Source organism: Manacus candei, unplaced genomic scaffold (genome assembly GCF_025592945.1).
Source record: "Manacus candei isolate 608988 ecotype Guabito, Panama unplaced genomic scaffold, ASM2559294v1 h1tg000015l, whole genome shotgun sequence".
Lineage (NCBI taxonomy): Eukaryota > Metazoa > Chordata > Aves > Passeriformes > Pipridae > Manacus > Manacus candei.
Genome location: NW_026138063.1, coordinates 7,360,259 through 7,380,317, shown reverse-complemented (window position 1 = coordinate 7,380,317; position 20,059 = coordinate 7,360,259). Strand labels below are relative to the sequence as shown.

Genomic DNA, 20,059 nt, shown 5'->3' with positions numbered 1-20,059 from the left:
ATTTTTCTACATAGGTTTTAAATACAGATTCCCCTTCCTCTGCTTGCTTACTCCTCTGCCCCTCCAGAAGGAATCAGAGGATTTCTAAAACATGCTGTGGAGTTTTCTCAGCCCTCACGTGCCATCAACACCAGTGGGCTGGGCTGCAGCCTCAGAGAACGTGCAGAAGCACCGTGATCGAGATGAGGTTTGCCTTCTGCCTCACACAGTCATCTCAGACACTGGTGAAATACCCTGCAAACTACAGTGAGCTCGTGAAACCTGCTACTGATCTCAGTGTTTCAACTGATCTTAGAAGGGAACAACGTAGATCAAATGGCTTTTTCAGCCTGTTTGATTTTTTTTACTGTTCTTTTACGATGAGCACTTCTAGCAGTCCCGCGAATCTGCTTCATCATTTTATCTGAAAGAAATATTAATGTATTCATAAATACATGCATATATATAGGCTGTACGTAAAGCATCTATGCAAATATGCCCACTCCCTTTTCTTCTATTGAAATAGTGTTCAGTGATTGTTCAGTTCTCTTTAAAGGATGAGTCACCTGGCTCTCTCTGGAGTCAGGAATCTAAACTCAAACCAGTAGCTGCACAATGATCAGCTGTGTAGCTTGATCAGTTATTTTACTGGACCTCAGAAAGTAAATCCACAATTTTTCAGTTTCCTAAATAACAAGAAAAATATTATTATCGTTTCTGCTTACATTATTTTTCCTTAATTCTTTATTTGAATTTAATATTAGAGAATTAGCTTGTGGATAAAAAAGGAACTGCTGGATTGGCAGCCCTAGAAACTGAAGTTCCCTGTTTCTTGGTAGCACAAGGACAATAGTAAAACACAGCAAGGACGATAGTAAAACACAGCAAGGACACTCCCCTCCACCTGCCCCATTAAAGAGCGATCCCTGGACCAGAGCTGGTGGTGAGCAGCCAGTGCAGGTGCCATATGCATTCCCTCTTGGAATTCCAGAGAGCCATGGACACAATGTGAGCTAAACTGCCACCTCGGATGCTTTTCATGTGAAGCATCAGCCGGTGAGCGGGGAGATCACCACTCCTTGGGGCTGTGGAAGGTCACCCCTACCTGAGGAAACACTGACAGAATGACAGAAGAGGATCTGTCACACCTGTGCTGAGCAAAAGAAGGGGTCTGAATGAATGAATGTTAGACTTCAGTGAGAATAAAAGCAGCAGATGGAAGGTAAAGCAGTAAACCTTTGCTGTCATATTTAGGAATTAAATGAGAAAGGGATATCTGAAGGATGTGTGTTTCCCTATCCTGTATATAGAATATAAAGATAATATGTGTAATCCTGCTTAACAGAGTAATTAAAATAAATCAGTAAATTAAGTGAACTTTTAAGTGTCTAGCTCTCCATAGGGCTTGAACAAAGAATGATGTGAGATTGCTCACTTATAACTAAGGGGTTAATTGCCATTTTAATTCCCAGATGTGAAAAGAAAGATGGAAATGTGAGGGAGAAAAGATGTAGATTAGCATCTCTCACCTGAAGAGCTGCGTGGATTGCAGAGGCAGAAGTGCTGTCAGACATAAACAAAGAACGAGGACAAAGCACAAGGCAAATGTGCAACTGTGGAGCAGCCTGATTTAACCAGTGACACAAACAACCACGAATAAACCCAGCCTTGCCACTGTAGAGGTGTCAAGAAAGTGGATTGCTCCATCAATAATTTAATTCTAAAGTCTGGATGAGCAATTTATTTTTTCTTTCATTTTCTTAAAGTCAGTCAAAGGCATTGTGTGATTCAGTCCACCACTGCAGGGGATTCCCTCTGGATCTATCTCTTAGTTATGGCTTGGGGTTTGTTGTTTTTGTTTTTTTTTTCTTCAACTTGTCTCCTGAAAAAAAACCAAACCAACACATGACTTCTTTGTATGTATCCTGAAGTGTTTTGGGAAGGAATTAGATAACGGGCTAATGAAATGTAGGGGCTTTCTGGTACACAGCAAGTACCAGGCTGACAATGAATCCTGCATTTCTCTAGAACCAAGAAAAGACATGCAGAGGGTTTGGTGGTATTTTTAGCCATTTAGATTATACGTGTGCCTGTCCATCTCTGTGCCTTTTGGTCTTAGCCCTGCCAAGACTGGGGAGTTTTTTAGAAAACCTCTCATTGCTTCCTCGTACCCATTCAGTGCTCTAACACACAGTGTTTCACTGATTTCCATCAGAAGGATGTTTAAGATGCTACTGGACCTGTCTTGGCTGAGGTTTTCAGGTACAGCTGAGTCAGCACAATCTCCAAACAGGTTCCCTTCCTCTACCTTCCCTTTGGAGGTGTTTCAGGCTCGTTGGGCAGGAATCCAAGCACTGGGGGCCTCTGGTAACATTTAATTTATCAGGAACCAAAGTTGCTGCATTGGCTGTAGTAACTCATAATTCAAAGAAACCGTGTTGGAGAAACTGATCTGGATATTGATTTTAAAAACTAATCTGGCACTGTCTCTCAACCTTTCTTTTTCACTGCAGAAAAAATGGATTCCTTATATAAATTCTATAATAATACAAAGCATATTGCGGAACTGGCATAAGAATGGCTCCATTAGGGGTAGCTCTGATTTTGCAGAGTGGTGTTTGGCATGTGAAACCAGTGATCAGAAGCAGAACTGGATAAAAGCTGGTTGTAAAACACTGCCAGCAGGAGAACTGGGGATTTCTATTTCATTAGGAATTTGTAACTTCATCTAATAAATGACTAAACTGACTACACAGTGGGTGAGACGAGTTTTATGAGGAGGGGCAATTTCTTTTATTTGTATGGGTTGGTCCAAGACAGGATATTCCTCCTCGCAAACTCTGCTTTGCTGTTGGCCTTGGACCACCACAGCTGCAGCAATGCCACTCCTGAGAGAGGAGTTTCCCTGCTGAGAACCCCGTCCTGAGTGCTTCATTTTCACAGCCTGCAACTGAAGAATTTTCCCTGTTTCCCAAATGAGTCATGAGAATAAATTATGTGATTTTAAAGGTTTTAATTTGCACTGGAAGGACAAAACTTGATAATTTTATTATATGTAACTACCTAAATACCATCTGAACTTTTCTGGGACTTTGCTCGCTGCCTGTTATTTTCCAGAGCTGTTTCAAAACAGAAGATGAGAAATGGTGTGCTCATTCTGGGACCATATCTTGTCAGTAATCACTACTCAGGGTTCGGAAGATTGAATTAGAAAAAATGTAATGGAACAAGCACAGTTCAAGGGAGAACCATCCTTGTGCCAATTTCTCCCTTTTATAAAAATATAAGTGATATATATATGGTGATATAGTGACCCTGAGACAAGTTTATTTTCCTCTTCGGGTATAGTCCAACAAAATCAAACCCATTCCTTGTTGGTTTTTGCTGTGTGATCACTCATAAAATGCAAAGCAAACATATTGCTGGATGACATCTGTCCTTTGGATAAATGGAAGACAGGTGTATTGCAGTGCAGGAAAGCACAGCATAGACTTTGCAACCAGGACAAAGCTATTAAAATAGTAGGTTTGAGCCAGTTAGGGGACTTGCATGTTTTTTTAAGACTGATTTAAGGCAAGCAATGAGTTGCTTCATTACAGTACACACTGTATGTTGCAGCATTTACTGCCATTAACACCAAGCCATTCATCTGTGACACACTAATAGCTCAAAGATTGGTTTACTCGCAGTAGTTATGATACTCTTGTAAAATATTTTACAAGAATTTGACACTTTGCGTTGGTGGTGGTGTGTCAGACCCGTGCTGAGATGATGCAGGTGTCCCATCTCTAGTGTTGGAGGGCTGACCAGGGCTGTGCCGGGGCACTGACCTCTCCAGAGGGGTCCCTGCAGCATCAAGGTCAGTGGAGCAAGAGACCCAGAGATGCAGCCAGAGCATCCACAAATCAGCTATTCCCTGTATTCTCAGGTCTCACACTGGCTGTGACTATAGTTTGGCAGTTTTTTGATCTTAATATGAGCAGCAGATGTGGAATGGCCAGCCAGACCCACAGCCAGACCCACGAACGCCAGGCAGTCGGTCTCTGATGGTCCTTCTGCTCTCCACACGCTGGTGTGAGAGGGGTGCACTACTGAGGGATGTAGGGTGGCAGCTTTGTGAGGAATGCACAAGATTTGAGTATCCATTTAACACATCACTTTTTTATTTTCACATTACTGACCTGGAAAGCTCAGTGCAGTCGGTCCTTGTTACAGATTCACGTCCCCACCCTCACTCCCACCCCTCGGTCCCCACAGCTCCCCATCACCCGTGTCCCGCTCCCTGGATCCCCATGCCCATGCCACCGATGTCCCACAGTGTCCCCACACTCCTTGGTCCCCATCCCCGACGGCTGCCACCCGCAGGGGTCCTACACTCGGGTGACACCTCTGGCTCTCCACCCCAGGCTTCCCAAGTCCCCATCCCCTGGTGATCCCGTCCCCTGCACCTCCACGCCCTGGGATCACACCCCCACCCCCGGTGATCTCCCTTCCGCAGGGTCTCCCTTCCCCGGCGACCCCATCCCCGGAGCCGCCACCCCCCGCGTCCCTTCGCCCCGCGTCCCCCTCAGGGCGGCGGCAGCGCCGCCCCGCCGCGGGGCGCGGCCCCTTTAAGCGCTCTGACGTCACGCGGCGCTGCCATGGCAACGGCCCGTCCCGTCGCGCGGCCCGTGCGGGCGGGGCGGGGCCGCTCCCGCCCCAGCAGCGCCCCGGCCATGGCGGCGGCTCGGTGACACCGCGCTCCCCGCGCCCGCCGCGCCCGCAGGTACCGCGCCCGGGGGTGCCCCCGCGCCGGGCTGTGCCCGCGGACGGCTCTGCCCGGCCCACGGGGCTCGACGCGGCCGCCCCAGGGCGGTGCCCGCTCCCCCCGGCGGCTCCGCTCGCCGCGCCGGGGCCGGGCAGCCTCGGCCGGGCGGGGTCCGCGGGCCGCGCTTCCCGGCGCGGTGGCAGCGCCGGCCGCCCCCGCGGGGCTGCGGCGGGAGGGAGGGAGGCTCAGGCACGCTTCCCGCCCGGGCCGTGCAGCGCCGGGGCGGGCGCGGCCCCGGCGGGGCGGGCTGGGGGTGCCGGGCTCGGGGAGGTCCCGGCGCGGGGCCGGGGCCGCCCGGCAGTGCCGCGCCCGCCCCGCCCCGCGGGCGGCTCCATCCCGGCCGGGGGGGGCTGGGGCGGCACCACTGCAGCGCGGGGGGGCGGGGGGAGGCAGCGCTCGGGCGGCGCCGCCGGCAGCGCCCGGAGACCCCCGGCAGGTGAAGCCCCGCGGGCGGTGCCGGGTCCGCCGGGAGCGGCGGGGGGGCCGGGCAGCATCACACGGTACCGGAGCGAGGGCTCGACGCGGGGCCGCGCCCGGGGCTCGGCGGGGAAGGGCCGGGGCAGGGCCTGGGGAGGGTCCCCGGGGTGGTGCCGGGGGAGCGGAAGGGAGGGGAAGGCTCATTGTCCCGGGCGGGGCGGGAGCAGCGACCCTCGGGAGCGGCGGGTCACTCCGGAGCTTCGGGGCTTCTCCCCGCCCGGGGAGCGGTGCTCGGTGCCCGGGGGTCGGCAGAGGCAGCCCTGGCGCTGGAAGTCCCGGGTGGGCACTGCTGACCCGTGCAGGACGCGCCTGCCATCCCAGCGGGTTCGGCTGGACTCGAGATTCAGGTTTGGAAGTCTGGCAGCAACAGGCAGTTCCCAGGCTTATGGAATATGTAGGGAAACTCTCCTCTCTCTTTTTCATTTCTCTGCCTGCCTAGAGCTTGTCTTTATGTCAGCATTCCGTGAATTGGTTTGACAAGGGTGAATGCGAAGGTACTCCCCGTCTTTAGGAAAAGTGCAAAGTCATTAGATGCTTTTTGTGTCATACTTTATAGGTATTCCTGGTTTCCACATCCAGATTTTTTTTTTCCAAAATGTGATTTTTTTATAATTGTACTTATTGCTGAGATTATCAGCTTCTTTAGTTTTTACAAAAGCCTCCAAACTGCTTTTCCAAATTGCTACCAGATATAAATGTGGTAGACAACAAGTTTAGTTTATGCTGTAATATTACCTGAACTAATGCAAGATATGCCTCTTATCCATTCCCTCCTGTTGATTATACAATTTGAGAATAGACATATTGTCTTTTATTGGACTGATTATTGTAGCTTGGAAAAGACAATTTTCCAGGAGGGTTTTCAGTTCTGAAGTAGGAGCAGGGTAAGTCTCAAAGCTAAGTATGAGTTGAGGGGAAAAGTGCTTTCATTATTAGTATTTGATTATATATAATCAGTTTCTGAAGTAACAGGAGTAGTTGTTCTCTGCTCAGTAGAGAGTATTGGGAAAAGGAGGGAAAAGAATGGCAAAATGGAGCAGAGAGAGAGGAGGCAGGTACCAACCTCTAAAACCTGCTGTAAAAGTGTTGGGAGAGACAAGAACTGTAGTTTTCTGAGTCTGGTGGGATTTATGTGTTCAGTGGAGTTTTGTGTTCCAGTTTGGTCTCTGCTTTGAAAAATGTTTTGTCTGTTTCCTACTGGGAATGCGAAGGGAGGGATCAGAGGGATTGCTCTGAGAAGGAAGGGGTTCCCAGTGGTAGTTGGGTGCTTTTCCTGCTCTGCTAGTTGTCAGCACAAGCTTGTTCTGGTTTGTAGGGGTTGCCTCATGCAACATCCACGGAGTTACCACAAGAGCATTTGATGTGCTTTCTAGAATTCCATATACTTCCCTAAGTATCAATATAGGATCCAGGAATTTTGGCAGTTCTTATGGGAAATAGTGGGAATATCGGGAAACATGAGTCTGCAAAATCATCAGTGTTCAGAGGAAAACCTGAATCTGCTCGCTGACTTCCACTAGAAGTACGGGAAGTGATGTAAAAGGTGGCCACTAATGTGACAATGAAGTGACAGCTACAGTGGCTCCAATTACTCGTTAGAGTTGAGGAAGTCTGAAGTCATGTTAGCAGGAATAATAACTATATCAACAAATTAAAATGAAACAAACCACATGACAAGCTCTCATAGTCCTGAAAGCTTTTTAATGGGATGAGAATCTTCAGTGGGTTTTTGCAATGTTTGTTTGTGATTCTTAAGCACCATAGTTGTGGTGAAGTTAATTTGTGCTTCCAAAGAACAGACTGATGGTATCTTGGAAGAAGGGGGCCAGGAAAATGAGGGAGATCATAAATATATGGACATGTCTCACTGTGAGTCTACTAAGGCAAACTGTAGACAGTATTAAATTATTATTTCTTTAAAATGAGCAGTTTTTACAGTGGATAATACAGATGGCTTATAGAGATTCAATAGGTTGAGAACCAAGGCTGCTATAATAATAACTTTCATCTGTTAATCATGAAAATAATGAGTTTCAGGTTATAGAGATGTCTTTTTCTGTATTCTGTGTCGTAAAAGTGCTACAGCAAATAACTGCTGTTCTTTCTCTAGTTTAGCTCTTTCCTGAGGGCTTGGTCTTGATGGACTACTCAGGTCATTTAGATCTTAAGTAAGAAATTGTTTGCCACAAATGTCATATTTATGTTGGATAGTGAAAGTTTCAACTGTATCTTCATGTTGCTTAGTTGAGTACTCCTATATTTAATGTGTATTTTGTCCAAGTATTTTAATTTTCCACACAGTTTCTAAAGAAAAATGTGGGACTGGAAAACCTTGCAAAAATATTTTTAATTACAGAACCACATAGTTCTCTCTCAACCCATTATGGAATTTTTAAAAATACCACAAAATTTATGAATATAAGATTTTGAAGAAATAAAAATACAAAAAAACCCCACAATATGTAGAGAAGTGGTGATCTTCGCCAGTTACTGTCTTCTCTGCCAGAGTCTTAATTTATGACTATTGTGTCACTGAAGATGGTAATTTATTTTTTTTTTTTTTATCTGAGGTGTCCCTTTAAAATGTGTTATCAAACTAGTAAGAAATTCAGAATCTCTGAACTTGACATGCAGTGCATGCTCCTGGAATGTAAATACTTAGGGACAGTGATAATGCAGTGATTGTGTTTTGTACTTAATACTGTCTGGGAATATCAATGCTCAGATTAATGCAGCTCCCAAGAGCCCAGAATTGGCTGTTTAGAAAGTATGCAGAGTATTGCCAATCAAGAAAATATTTTTTAAATTCCACCAAAATTTTTCTCTCCTCTAACTAGATGCAGACCTGTCACTTACTTCATCTTCCGAAGTGTGTAATTAAATTTAGTTGTTATTGTTTTGTCCTTGTATGAAACTTCTGTGTTTTGCAACTTAGAGTTTTGTAATAGAATTTATGTGAAAGATTCGAAACAGAGCTAAAGCAAATGATCACCAAAAACGTTGACTGTGTGCTGTTCTCTCAAGGCTGTGGTTTGGTACCTGATACCGGTGCAGGGAGCTCATGGAGCTTTCTAGATAACACGAGGCAGTGCTGCACAAAGCTGCAGCTTTAATTAAAAAGATAGTGCTGTTTAGGCTTAGGCTTGGGTTCAAGTGTTCAGCAGTGTTCGAACAACCAAACTGTCTTTGCAGAGAACCTGAAACAAAAAACCAAGAGGGGAACTTCTTAATGCTTTGAAAGAACGTCGGCTCGGGTGCCATCAATGACACTCGGTGTGCTGCTGATTGTCGTGAATCGCTGTAGTTAGGGGAAATACCATAGTGAGAACTGGGCTGGAGGTTGGTGAAAGAGAGAATTAATACAAATATAGATGGACATTTGCTAGCAAATGGTTGTGCAGTTCACTGGCTTTTCCCTTACGATGTCTCAGCTTCCAAAAGTAAGTGAAATGCTGACATACAGTAATCCAAATTTTTATTCGGTTACTGTAACTCTTGCAATCTGTTGCCTTCTGAAAGGACTTCAGCTGGAAAGAAGGGGAAAGATAGAAATGCCTGATTGTATTGAAGAGCAAAAGGCACTTTTAACTTTCCACCTATTACATAAAATTAGTTGTTTAGGGGCAGAATAGGTTTGCCAGTTTGCAGAAACTGTAGTTTCCCCCTCCTTCTTATGTTGGATCTCAAAAAAATATTAATCATATGGATTTTCATTGTAAGCCAAGTGTTTGAGTCATTGTGAATCCCACTGTTTTGAAACATTAAAAGAGCTGAGTAATGTTAAATTTAAAATTACAAGATTTTAATTTTCAAATGGGGAGGGAGGGGAACAAAATGAAATCATCAGATCAATCCCATGATTGAATGTGCTTCTTAAATGAGATTGAAGGTCTTGGAGCTGCTCTCGGTGACAGGCTTGGCAGCTTTACAAGAACAAATCACCTCCTCACAGTCAGGAGTGGGAAGTTTTGGACCTGCCTAGTTCGTTTCCATCGTGCACTTATTGGTTCAGGTGGTCAGCACAGAGCACCCAAGCAGTTTCAGGATAACTTGATGATTTAATTCTTGTTGGATTAATTTTTGTATATGCTTTTGCTGCCCTATATGTGTTTATTTGGTTATTTATTTATTTTTAATATGGTAATTAGCATAAATTGCACCTGTGTAATTTTCTATTTATATATTAAAATGCAGTTTGTGTGGTATCTATACACATCTAAAGTCTTGCATTAAAATTAAAGATGCTTATTTATGATCTATTGTTGAAACACGCATGGTATTTAAAATTGGTTTGTTTAAAAGAACTATTTGATCTGAGTATTTTTCTGGTGACCCTTTGCAATCATGATTGATTGCTTTAAGTGATTGTTCATGCAAACCAATTTTATTCCTAGTTTGGAAGAGGAAGACATTTTTCTTCCTACAGATTCTTGATTTAAGTTGGGCTTAGTTGTTATTGAGCTGAAAAAAGTATTCAAATTCCATATACAGAAGCTATGTTTGTCAAAATCTGATTTCACACACTAATTTTAGAGCCTCTGTGTGTATCTAATGATTTTGATAACTTTTGGTGATCTGATGTACAGCTTTGACAGTGCAATGTACTGTCAGAGGACTAAAAAATTAGTAATTTGGGGTATGCCAGCTTTTAGGTAGTTTTATTGTATAAAAGCTTCCCCCCCCAATTATAAATTAGATTTAGGTACATGTATTTATGTTGTGCTGCTCTTAAGAATGCAAAGTGGAGCCCTTTCCTTTGCATGTGCATGGTGCTGATGGGAAGGGGAGGTGGTAGAAGATCTGATTGAGTTTTGTTGCAATCTCAACGTTAGGCAGAGTTCAGAAATAGCACAGCAAAGTTTCCATGACAGCATTAAGTCCAGATGCCCTAGAATGTCAAGAAACTAATAATGATGTTAGTACCATTTTCCCTCCATTGGAATGGTAGGAAGGACACAGCAGGAGTGAGGGTGCTCCTGACAATCTCAGGGGAGAAGAGTGATGGTCCACAGGGAAGTGTTTCAGCATTTTATGGGATATTAAATGCTCCTTTTTAATCTTCCTGACGCTTGTGGGGCAAGAAACTTCTCCAGTGCTCTTTCGAGTAGTTTGGATACAAGCTGTCTGAATACAAAACCACTCCAAAGTGTGGAGAATGAGGTGGCCAGGAAGTAAAACTACGATTTCAGGTGCTACAAGCACAACCTTAATTTCTAAGATATGGAACGGAAAAGGGAAAACTCCTCTCTTGTCTTGGAAGCAGCCCAAAAGAGGGAGCCAGGTTGTTTCTTTGTTTTTGTACAGCAGAATAAAAATAAAATTCAAGACCAAACTAAATGGACTGTAAAGGAGTATTTAATGATGTGAGTGCTTAGCTGCTGTTCCCCACACTTTAGGAAAAAGCAGCTAGTTGGGAAGGTTGGGTAGCCGGAGACGGGAAGTCATTAAGGGGTTTTTTCCTGCTCATCTATTAGACTTCATTACAGATGCAGACTGATGGGCATCAAAAGCCAAATACATGCGTTGAAAAGGGACGGAGTGAAGAAAGTTGGCTTTTGCTTGTGATGCTGCTTCAGAAGCTTGAGCAATTTTCTGTTCTCAATCTCTACAGAAACCTGGTCATAGCCCTTCCTGGTTACTTGGACAGGGTGACAGCTGAAAGGCCAACAGCCTCAGCAAACACTTCAATTGCCAGTGGGTTTCAGAGCTGTGGCTAATGTTTGCCTTCTCACTGAGTCAGGTACCACTGTGCTCTGCTCATAGCTTCTGGAAGCAGGAGGTCAAGATTGCTTAGCCATTTTTACTAATCTTTTAGTCACCACCGCTGAGAAAAACTCCAAAAATGGTAGTATGCATATCTCAAACACCAAAACCAAAAGTCTTCCAAGAACAGTGTCTGGTCTGTGGTGAAGGCTGAGATGATGCACTCAGCTGAGCTGCTCTTGACCCCTCTCACTGTGACGGACGTACTGGGAAGCACTTACAAGAACAGCAGTTCCAGTGGACTGGAAAGATATCCTGCAGCAAAGCAGGTTTCTGGAGCCATGGGCTCTCTTGAGGCCATGGTACCTGACTGATTATTCCTGTCTATAACCTTAGGCTTTGTCTCCACAGGGGAATACTGCTATTTATAGGCTAGTGAGCATCATGCTTTCATAAAAAAGTTTTCATTAAAAAATAAAGAAGTGATCCTTTGTGGAAGACTGCTATAGATGGGAATATTGTACTTAGCAGCAGCATTTTGTTTCTCTTTTACCCTGTTCTGTTGGAAACTTCATCTAGGGTTACTTTCTTTCCAGTAGGCAGGTGGCTAATTTCTCAATTATGGCCAGTTAAAAATTACTCCCACTACAAAGACAGCCTTTATTGAGAACCCTACAAGTGTGGAGATAGTTAGGAACCTAGTGCTCCTTATTTCCTTAACATATTTCCTAAATATTGGATGTAGTATCTTCTTTAAAAAGCAGCTGTTTGAAAACAGGCGTTACTGCTTACTGCTTGAGATACATCAAAAACAATTCAGAAGAGTATAGGTTAGATACATCCATCTCATCACAAGTTGTACCTGAAGTAGTTAAATAGCTCATGTACTCTTAATCTCATTCTTGCATTAGTAGGGGTGAAAAAACCAGTATATAGGGTTTTTACTTTGTAGCATGGGATTTCTAATCGTTCTATAAAGTCAGGTTTGTGATAGTTGTTTTTCTTTAAAGGCCTATGACAATATGTATCTCAAAAAAAAATATTTAGAAAACCCTACTAAAGTAGCTTGAACTCTAATCTGGAAGAGAACTTAATTTTTGTGGCTTCAAATCACAAGTAATTGACCAGAAATATATTGGGAACCAAAAGCAAAATTAAAATTGGACCTGAGGGAAATAGTTTTATCTGATCTTTGGATAGTCTGTATTTAAAAAAAAAAAAAAAAAAAAAAGGCAAGTGCTTCTATTCCCTTGTTTCCGTATGAAAGAGTCCAGCTGAGTGTTCCAGCTGCGTGGTGCTGTGAACACATAATGCCTCGCTGTAACTTCGGTACCAAGGGAGTGTGTGTGGTGCTGAATGGGGAGGAGGAGGGAAGGGTGCTGAGCACTATGTATAGATCAGATCCGTGGTTTTTCCCGAGCTGGTGATGAGTTTGAAAGGATGCAATCTGTGTGTAACTGGTACTGCTGGGCTTTCTGCTCCTCAAGTGTGTGAGAATGCTCCCCTTGCAAAGACTGTCAGCCAGAGATTGTTGCAGTCGAGTGAATAGTCATCCGAGTTGAATTAAGGCACTTTTCCTGGAGACAGTACTAGTTTCTCTTAATGTGTATTTTCTCCATTGACTTTAAACCTAAAATTATCTGTGTGCTTGGTGCCTTTTATGCACACTGTGCAGTCTGCTCTCTCTCAGATAACAGGAGGCTGCCTCAGTAATCTTTTGTGCCTGTAGGTGCCAGACCAGATTTTATATGCATTGCACTGCTTGGCCCTCCATGATGCCACTTCAGTAAATACCAATGTGCTGGCCCCTAAAAAAATCCAAAATCAAACTTGTTTGGAGATGGATTTTAATGTAAATGAGGGTCTTTCAAAATGACTTTGAATTGTCACTCTGCAGTACATTTTTCCTAGTAAAACGTTAGAATAGCCTCTGGATGTGGCTGGGTATTGGAAGAGACAAAAAACCTCAGCACGCTCCCTGTGTGTGTCCACCTGTCTGTGCCTAAAGAAGAAATTGGACTGGAACCATCACTGTCTTCTTACTTAGGGTTATATCTTTCTGCTTCATTAAGATCTTTCTTGCCACTTCTTAGATGCTTTGAATTGCAAAACCATTAATAATTTGTTCAGTGATGTGTCCTGAGGTCAGTGAACCAAGTTTTTACTGGCGAATCATTATAGTCGCTGAAGACAGTTTGAATTTCACATGAAGTTCTGTTTGCAGGGAGTGTGATAAAAATAAATCTGTGCTTATGTACCAAAACATTTTGACCTGGAAACAAACATAATGAGCATAAGATGCAAAAATGTTAATTTTGGAAAAATCACTCTTTTGGACTGTGAAATATTCATGACTTTTAAAAATTCCTTCCTTCCTGTGCTTTTTTCAGCCTTGTGCTCAACACTGAATTTCTTGGGTTTTTTTTCTAGAATCTAGTGTGTGTGGGCAAAGAAGAGTAGGGGCTTTCTATATGTTTTATGAATGTACTTGGCTTAGACTTTCAGTTGGGTTTTAGAAATAAACTCTCAAATCTCTGAGCTTCAGACACTAGTCTCATGAAATGTCATCCTACTGCATAAAGAAGGGTAAAAGTTACTGATGGTTTTTTGCTAGCAAACTTAAGAATTATTTCACTCAAACTTCTCAACTGTGATTTCCTTTGTCTGTTTTGTGACTGCTGTTAACAAGGTCAGTATTTGCCGGTCTGTTTGTCTTCCATGGCAACCGTAATAAAACCAGTCATCAAACCCAGCTCTGTGACTGAAACACACCAGAGGTTGATCCTTACAGCACTGAAGTCTGAAGGTGAACACAGATGTTTGTATTTGTCTCATTGAAATGACTTCTGTTCACAGCACCAAGGAGTTATTGTGGTAAATGGAAGTGTTTTGATGTGGCAGGCTTTGTTTCAAAGTCTTACTAAAATCACCAGCTGAGTAGCTACGTGTGTGTCAAATGGCACATATTTATGTTTGTGATGTGTAGGTATGAGGTGTTTTGACCAAGGAAGGAAGGAGCAATATTGTTGTCTTGAAACTGCTTCTGCCACCCAGTTGGTGGGTGGGGTTGTGTTCCTGATGTAACTGCATGGGGCATGTGGACACACGAAGAGGGAACACTCTCAAATCCCACTGATTCATTGTTTGCTTGTGAGTCTGTCTTGTGGCCTCTCCAGCTGTACATTCAATTTTGAGCACACACTCACATCAGTTCCTTAAAACTGGGGACGGTGTCTGTTGGAGAAATGGGTGTTTAAGTAAGTTCTGCTCATACCCTTCCTCTCGAGAGGCGTTGGTTGATTATTTCCTGTTTTTGTACCAAAGCTATAATGGAGACATATCACTTTAAAACACTTCCAAAATGTGCAGAAGTGCAACAATAGCGCTGACCTCAGCGAGCGAGGTCACACCCAGGCTGCTTCCTGTTTTCTTCTTGGGGAGACCAGAGGCCCTGAATATGGGAGAACTCTCCTGTGCATGTGCCCAAGGCTCAGAAATCACTGTGACAATTAATTCCATTTTGCAAAATTAAAATAACTTAGGGAAAATATTCTGTTAGGATTTCCAGAGTTATTTTATAAATGGTAACCATTTAAAAATTAATAATCATTATTCTCTACTGAAATGTGTAAGATGTTCTGTAACTAGTGCACCCCTCAAAAGTATACATTAAAGATAAAGGAAGGAGATGAACTGAAGAGGTTTGAGAGGAGAGAAGAGCAAGGTACCCAGTGGCACAATTACAGCCCCTACATACTGGTGTTTCAACTTATCCCAGCCTCTCTCTGCTGTTATTCAAGTATTAGTTGACCAATATAAAAGCTCCTTGCTTTGTTGTCTTTATTTATTGATGCAGTACAGCTACAAGTCAGAACAAAGGATGCTTGGGAAAATGGATAGCTGGAAAGGTCTCTTTGAGAAACAGGAGAGACAACATAGGGCCAAGGTATAAGTAAAAAACCCATTACATGTTTCATTTTCCTCAGTGGAGAGCTGAGAGTGTGTGTGGTCCTCAAACAGCTCTACTGCAGAAAGTATATTATGTAAAATTCCAGCTGAAAGACTTTCTGTATGAAGGTCTGTAACTGCATCCCAGCATTAATGCATTTACTTTAAGTGACTGTTGTGCAGGCAGAGATTTCACTTTATATAAGGCCATGTCCAAGTCTGTACATTTTGAACCGTTCTCCAATATGTCAAACCCATTGCCTTCAGGCTGCAAGAAATAAAACCTCTCTGTGTTTTAATTCTCTATTCCTGGGTTTGGGGAGACATAAATGAGTGGGCAAAGCTGCCAAAGTCTTGTTTAGTACTAAATGAAGAAGTGTTTTATGAAAATCTTCTTTGGCACATCCTGAATACATGAAGTATTGGTCTGTGTGTGCTGGCAGGGCTCAGCTTCAGAGGCAGAACCCCACTGTCCACCCCTGCAAACACTGTCAGCACTCACAGGAGGCAAACAGGTAAATTTACACAAGCAACTTCAGCATATAAAGGTTTTGTGGCCCAAAGCCTGAATGTATGTGAGTTACCACTGTATATCTCCTTTGAGAGAAAGCTGGGGTGTGCCTTGGTGTCTTTTTCCTATAATTAGTAAGGTGCTGTAGTTAGCATTCCTTAAGTTTAGCCACCTGTGTGATCTTTAGTAGGGAGGATCACATGAAAGTTATGTGAAACCTCTCTTTTTGCTGCTATCTGTTGATCACTTGTGAGATCTTACTGTGTATAAGTTGAAAAACTAAAGTTGATATGTATAGGTAAGCACTAATTTCAATTCTAAAGGACTGATTTTTTTGGTACAGAATGAAATTCTTACCCAAATAACTCTTGAGTTGATAGCTCTTAAGAATCTAGTTACACTTTCTGCAGTCCCTTTAATCTCTAGATATTTGACATGAAAATAGTAATCCTTTGCTGTGACAAGGGGCATATTTACACTTCTCTAGTAATTTTTTTTCCATCCTATGTATATGGTGATTTTACAGGGGAATAGGCTAAGCTTGCCAAGGCAAGTGAAAGTACCTGTTATTTTAAATACTTTTTTTATTTTTAAGAATATAAATTACTTAGTTTGTAAACGGTAATCTTCTCTGAGACAGAAATACTTGAAATAGAACTAAGGGTTCCTATCACGACATGCTTGGCTATTCTGCTTCGAATAACCTGCAAATACCAGCCTATTTCCTGGCTTTCCAGAGCTCCATCAGCTCTTGGTCCCTGTGCCAGCCCTCTGCTCAGTGCCATGGGGTCAGCAGGTCCTGTCTGATGAACTCCCTGCATCCCAGCTTGTGTAGGCACTGTGTCCTGCCCTGCTGCCTGCTGGGATGTCACAGGGGTCTGGGCTCAGTGAATCTCCTCAAAGCGTGAGCTCAAGTGCATTTGGAGTGAGTTTTTACAGAGAAAAGGGTGTTTTTCCAACCACAGTGTTCTGAGTCCACAGTTTGTAAAGAAAGTACTTTGGAGACAAGAAACTGTGGTAATTTGTCACCGCCTGCCTGTATAATGAAGAATTAAACTCTTAGCAAATGGTGTTGCTACTGAATCAGGAATAGTGCAAGGGGTAATTTATCTGTGGAGCACTCAAGTCTGCCAGTGGCTTTCTTGACGCTAGATATGCAGTGGAATCTGACTTAGTTAATTATTTTGCCTCGGGAGGCGCTTTGTTTTGGTATCAGTAAATTCACTTGTACAAGTCCACTGAGGAGAAATCGCACTGAGGGACAGTTCAGCCTGCAAATGGCTGAGGGCAGGGATGTGCTGCCTTGGCTACACAGTGGTTAGTGCTCCCTGTATTGCAGAGATTTACTGCCTTGGCTGCACAGTGGTTAGTGCTCCCTGTATTGTTGCTTCTGATGGAATCATCTCGTGTCCTTGACCCCCTTTCCTGATGCCTTGGGTGTCCTGCTGTGGTACACCCCCGGCTACCAAAGGTATTAAAAAGGTTTTCCCCTTCCTGTTGCTCGTCCCCTCAAGGCCTCCCTGCCACAGCAGGTGATGCTGTTCATAGTCCATCGTGCACATCATGAATTGCATTTGGAGAGAAGCATCTGGCTTCTTTATCAGAGGTGCTACCTCTGAATGCTGAAAAGCAGATAGCACTAGGGATCTGCATCTAAGGGAAGTCAGAGTATTTTTTCTCTGACTCAACATTTATTAAAAATATGAATAAGTCAGGGAGGTAGGCATTACATTACCCCAGTGTCCTGAGGTGGCAGGAGGAAGCCTCACTCCTGCCCATACAGGTAGAAGCACTGGTGGCTTTGCTGTGTACATGATTGAGGGCTCCTGGGGAAATTCATGTTTGGAATAAAGATTTTTTTCCAGGCTGTGAGGCTGTGCTCCTTCCTGGCTGTAGTATTTTGATCTTCCTGGAGGGGAGAACGAACAGGCATGTGTCTTTTGTAACCTAGTACAACACTTGTCGAATCCACTGAGGTTTTCAGTAATTTGTATGAGGAAAAAATTGCAATATAGAGATGACCTCCGTTCTTGGCAATCCCTGTAAGCCCTGCAAAAGCAGTCCCAGCACTTAATCTGATAAAAACGAAGTTGTTTATCTGATGCCTCATAGCACTGGAAAATAGCACACTTCGAGGTTGTGGTGATGACCTGCTTCTCTGCACTGAGGACAGGTTTATAGGATGTAGCCTCTGCTTGGCCAGTGCTGCCAGGCATCTCAGGTCTGAGTTCTTGCTGTGCTTCACTGATACACTTAAAAACATACAGCAAGTAAATCTAGTCTAAACAATGGTCTATGGACATAACTACATCTTCAACCATATCACTGTAGCATCAGAAGTATTAAAACAGACACAGATGTATCCACAAGTTCCAGGCATCCAAGCAGGTGTTTCATCTTCCTGTGTTGCTGTTGTGATTCTGCTGACATCAGTCGGGAGTTTGACAGGAATTCGGAGACACTGCTTGCAGGGTTAGTGTGAATCTCAAAGGCATCTGTGAGAGCTTCCTCCCTACCCACTCAATTTCTGTACTTTCCTGTGGGCACATCAAAGTAGTACTAAAAAAAAGAAGAAATTAAAAATCCCAAGTGGAAGCATCTTAGTCCCAGTTCTGCTAAATACTTCATGGTGGGGGATGATCTGAACACAGAGGCCATCGGGAGCTGCCGCCAGCCGGTGCAACAGTGTTGGATGCGCTTCAATTTAATAGTTAAACTGTGCACTTAGTTTGTTTACTGTAGTATCCTGGTGTTTATACATAGCTTAAGAATATCTCAGAGCTTGCTGTTCAGCTGCTGCATACTGGAAAGGAACTTTAATGCTTAAAGCTGGAGTAATCCAGTTCTAAAAGAAACCTGGATTTTGCGGGAATGTGTGCTGGCTTGAAGGCCGTTCTGTTCACTGAGGTATGGCTTGACCTTGAACCACTGACATGTTTCTGCTGAGCAGTAATGCTAAGGCCTTGCAGATTTAAAACATAGTGGTGCTACTAGGGCTTTTCCACTACCGAAAAAATATATCTTTCAAAAAATATGGAAGATCATTGTCCTTTTATTTGCTTCAGAATTATAGCTAAATGTGGGTGGGTGGGTGAGAAGGCTTCTGGAGCTGGATTTTCTCCATGTAGAAACTTGGAGAAGTGTAACACAATTTAAAGCTGTGTAGCTGCTGGTGCAGGAATGGCATTAATGGTGAACAGAGCTGATACAAGTGACATTAAAGTCCCTAACAGCAACTTTGTAGTTGAAGTGCAGGGTGGTCATTGATGGACTTCGAGTGCCAGTGCAGTGCTACAGCTCATTTCCTAATATGCTCATGGTTTTACCTATGAATAAAAAACCCCCTGACTTTAGGTGGCTGTGACTGGCCATGCATACTTCCAGGTGTGAATAGTGTCACTGTCTTTATGATCAATAATTCTCTATGTTGAAGTGACTGTTTACAGAGCACTCAAGTGTGTGGCACATTACAGGGCAGAGGCTGACTTCCCTTCTCAGAAAAATAGAGACACATCAACTTCTCTGTTAGGAATCTTTATCTTCTGTTAAAAATAGCACACAAGACTACTAAACATTGGCAGGCAGCACGGCTGGCCAGCTTAAGACCTTTGAGACCATTGTTTTGTCTGTGTTACCTTTGAATAGATTCTAGATAAAAAAAGGAAAATCACAATGAGAAGATTAATTTGACACAGTCAGAACTGAAAGTGGGGCTATATTTCATAGAGGTATACCCATTAAATGCATTAAGATTGTAATTAAACTGATAGATTTTAAAAGTATGTGATTAAATGTGCATCCTAAAGGGATGTCTTTAATGCTTAGTTTTTAAAATCAGACATGAGTGCTAATGACTTCTGTGTTATACCTACTGTGCATTATGTCCTGTTAAGTAGTTTAGGCGTCTGAAATAGGAACATGATAGTAAATGAAGTAGTCTGATACTCACATGTGAATTACAATGTCTTTGTAGTTGAACAGAGCACAGGTTTAAGGAAGGAAAACCTCATAGTTTGTTTACATACAGCTGGAAGTATTAGTTAGACCTAAGTCACCACTTCTGTTACTGGTTTGGATTTATTTTGATCTGGAGATGATCCAACTTTTGTATGTTTGTGAGTTTGTTCTGAAATGGACTTTGCAGTGAAGCACGAGGTTCAGATTGATAAAAGGAGTAGATGGATAATTAATGAAGATACTTTTCTTCTTGAGTAGCCAGAAATTTTTTAGCTCTCAAACACTTGTTTAAGGTGTTAATCCAGGGGTGTTTATCTTATTAGTAAATTGCTTTGAACCAAAACTTCTCACTCTTTTCAATCTATGAAGTGTTGTGTTTTATAGATGGAGAAAAGCTTTGAGTCAGTCTTTTAGAGCACATCACTATTGGACTACAAAGAACCAGGATCTAGACCTAATAAAGGGTTTCCCTACAACTTCCCAGACACTCTGTGACCCTTCTTCCTCTGTTTTTTGGCCATTTTTCAGTGGACTAAATAAGAAGCATAAAATAATGTTTTGAATGGGTTTTTCTTCCCGCTTCTTTTCCTTCCTTCCTCAATTTTCATTTTGTGAGCAATACTCACAAACTTTTGTCTTTCTTCTTCTATAAGCTAGAAGTGGTTTGGCTTTTTAGA

At 43.1% G+C, this 20,059-nt stretch overlaps 1 protein-coding gene across 4 annotated transcripts in view; it reads left to right on the top strand.

Moving 5' to 3' along the window:
• The window catches only part of GNB4 (G protein subunit beta 4), a 151,723-nt gene that overhangs the window by 115,450 nt on the left and 16,214 nt on the right, over positions 1-20,059 (top strand). Inside the window, exon 1 of one of the 4 annotated variants that reach the window (XM_051782274.1) lies at positions 4,665-4,744. The exons of 2 other annotated variants lie outside the window; for them this stretch is intronic. The gene's annotated coding sequence lies outside the window, so the exon portion shown is untranslated. Of the gene's footprint in view, positions 1-4,664; positions 4,745-5,462; positions 5,611-20,059 lie in introns of those variants that run through there. One more of the 4 variants, XM_051782276.1, reaches the window with a different exon arrangement.